The following is a 3,249-nucleotide window of genomic DNA, read 5'->3' on the forward strand; positions in this document are numbered from 1 at the left end:
TGGACAAAGCTGCATAAGTTTTTGATGACCCCTCTAGGCTATGAATGATGCACATTTTAGCCTCAATAGTTCTATTAATTAGGACCTCTTTTCAAGTAGAATTAGAAATGAATATACCTTATTTTTTTAACCTTTCAGTTTTTTTTATATTTCCTCCTTGTCCTCTGCAGTTGGAGAGTATCTATTAGTTTCTCCTCTATAAGTTGAATAAAATATAACAAAATCCAATTAGTGACAACAATTATGTGAACCAAGTCAAAAGAGAAAAAGTCTTGAATTATTGGTTGTATATCTCCCTTTTTCCAGTAATTTCATTGCTTTGCATTGCGATCGAATATGGTTGCAGGAAAGCTAGTAGGAAAATATTAACTCTCTTATAATATATAAGCACCCTTATTATATCTGTGATGTTTCAAAAGAAATCTTGTATTGCATAGTCAAGAGATGTGTTTTTCACTAAAGAAAGGAAGATATGATTGGTCTAAATTATGGAAGAACTCAACAATATGATAGTTCGAAATATGATAGGGAGAGAGATGTTCAAGCCTTTGATGATTCAAAGGCTGGTGTAAAGAGACTTCTGGATGCTGGTGTCACAAGGTTATCGCGTATATTCATACACAATCAGTATGTAGCTAAAATAAAATCAGACTCTGAGATAGTTACAAATTTTAGCATTCCAGTCATAGATTTTGAAAGCTTGGGCAAGAGTGCAACTCAATGGGCTGATATCGTACGAGGAATAAAGGATGCTTGTGAAAAGTGGGGATTTTTTTAGGTTGTCCACCATGAAATCCCATCAATTTTGATGGAAAAAGTAATAGAAGGCATTCACCATTTTCATGAGCAGGATTTTGAGGTGAAGAAAGAGTTTTACTCTCGTGATGTTACGAGGTAGTTCAGCTATAATAGAAATTTTGATCTACATAAAACATGAACAACTAATTGGAGGGACACCCTTTCCTTTGTAGTTTCTCCTAATCCTCTGGATCCCAGAGAAATGGCTAAGGTTTGCAGGTATAAAACGTGATACTAATATCAGTCTTTCCTTAGGCAGCTATAGCTCATAAGCATAATGATATGCTTTGTGATTATATTGAATTAGCTTAGATAAATCATTCTTTGATCTCAATTTATTATCCTAGTCTTAATTTGATATGGTAGTCTTTCCACTAATATGCATCAACGATGAGAGTTGAAGCCAGTTTGAATGAACACATATTTTCACTTTACAGAGATGTTCTGATCAAATACGCGGAACATGTGATGAAACTGGGCGATACTCTATTTGAGTTACTCTATGAGGCCCTAGGACTCTATCTAAATAACTTGAAAGACATGGAATGCACCAAGGGGATTGTTCTATCTGGCCAATATTATCCGACATGCCCTGAACTACATCTCACTTTAGGCCTTAGCAGTCGCACAAATTATGGCTTCTTGACTATATTATTTTAGGATCAAGTTGGTGGCCTCCAAGTCTTTCATAAAAGTCGGTGGTTTGATGTTCCATTCTTTCCTGGAGCTTTAATTGTGAACATTAAAGACCTTATGCAGGCAAGTTCATACTGTAAAATGAGCTTGATGCATTTATGTTAGTGTCACAAACTTGATCAATTGATTCATTTGTTTCTATTTTGTTTTGTAGTCAATTACGAATGATAAGTTCAAAAGCGTTCATCATAGAGTGTTGGCAACAAATGCCTGACCAAGAATTTCAATGGCTAGTCTTTTCATAATGATTTTTCAAGAAGGTAGTGGATCAGGATTATATGGGACAATCAAGGGGTTGTTATCAGAGGAAAACCCCCCAATGTACTCGGGAAACAAGCATAAAAGAGTATGTCACATATATATACAGGAAAGGGGTCGATAAAACTTCCTTATCGTCACATTTCAAATGATAGAAATAGTGGTAGGATCTGCAGAAATGTTTCATCATCTTCCGGTGCTATACCCTATGGTTCTGGTTTTGTTCTTGTGATTTCGATCAAGTATTTTATACTTGTTGTACACACATCTCTTATATTCACCTGAGAAACCCTTTAATTAAGTTGTTCTCATGTTTTAAGCTCTTGCATTATATATATTAATCTTATCGAAGCAAACAAGATCATAACTATATGAGGAACATTTTCCTAGTTAGTTCAGTCAAAATCTTGAGTTAGGCACCTGAACTTTCTATTTTTCTATGAACTTATTTTCTCACTTTTAATCATTATAAACAGATATCCATCCTTTACAGGTGAACTATTGATGATTCCACAAATCGGACTCATTAGGGGATTATTTTGATAGAAATAATGCCCTCAAATGCTTATTTTGTTTTAATATCTGATGAAAACACTTAAGTTTCAGGTATTTGAAGTTTTAGTGGAAGCATGTACACTTAGCCACAAAAATGAAAAAAAAGGCTGAAAGAAAGAAGAAGTTGAAGCCTGCGCATCACCAAGCACGCTTGGTGATTCGCCGAAGGGATGCACTCCACCCTTTGTTCCAGTGCGTGAAGCCTTGAACGAGCACGATCGAAAAGGCGATGAAGGAGCAGTCGGCATTTCGCCAAATAATTACGCAAAGCAGTACTAGGTTGCCAAATGACACAGAGCATGACGATGCTGAAGGCTAGTGCAAGATGGTGACAAACTACACCAAAGGGCGAATCGCCGAGTTAATCGGCGATTCAGACTAACCTCGCTGAAAGATCCGCCAGCACTATTTTCTGGACTGTATAAATACAAAACTTGTTATTAATTTTTACGAGTTGAAAATTTATTTTAATTTCCAGAATAGAATAGTTCCTTTTGGGATATTTTCTCTCAAGTTTAGAGAGGGTTTTTGGGAGACTTGAAGACAGAAGGATTTCATCTTCTCCAAGTTGTAAGTGGGTTTTCTCCATTCTTCTTCCTTTGCTTAAATCAAGATTTAATTCCTTATACCCATTTGATTTTAGTATCATTTTAGGTGTATTTTGTTCTTTTTTGATGTGTGGTTAAAACCCCCCCATTTTTGGTGTGATTTAACAAATATGTGTTGATATTGTTGTTGGGTCTTGCTTGCTAATTGGATAGATGTATTTTAATGGTGATTTCACCTAGTGGTTCTGGTTTATTTTAATTGGTTTGTAGTTGCAAATACAAAATTAGCAATGTGTTTTCGGCTTGCTCGAGAGAGAGGTCACGAAACCAAGACCGCTAGACTGATGGCCTAAGGAGTTGGTCGACATGAGGTTCAGCCCTAGAGGGTGAGCCC

The 3,249-nt window shown here is 36.1% G+C and overlaps 1 pseudogene; it reads left to right on the top strand.

The window, feature by feature from the left end:
- The first annotated feature begins 472 nt into the window (after positions 1 to 472).
- Positions 473 to 1,904, top strand: LOC125840574 (1-aminocyclopropane-1-carboxylate oxidase homolog 1-like; annotated as a pseudogene).
- The last annotated feature ends 1,345 nt before the right edge of the window (positions 1,905 to 3,249 follow it).

Source organism: Solanum verrucosum, unplaced genomic scaffold (assembly GCF_900185275.1).
Source record: "Solanum verrucosum unplaced genomic scaffold, falcon-dt-bn FXZP01000188.1, whole genome shotgun sequence".
In the NCBI taxonomy this organism is placed as follows: domain Eukaryota; kingdom Viridiplantae; phylum Streptophyta; class Magnoliopsida; order Solanales; family Solanaceae; genus Solanum; species Solanum verrucosum.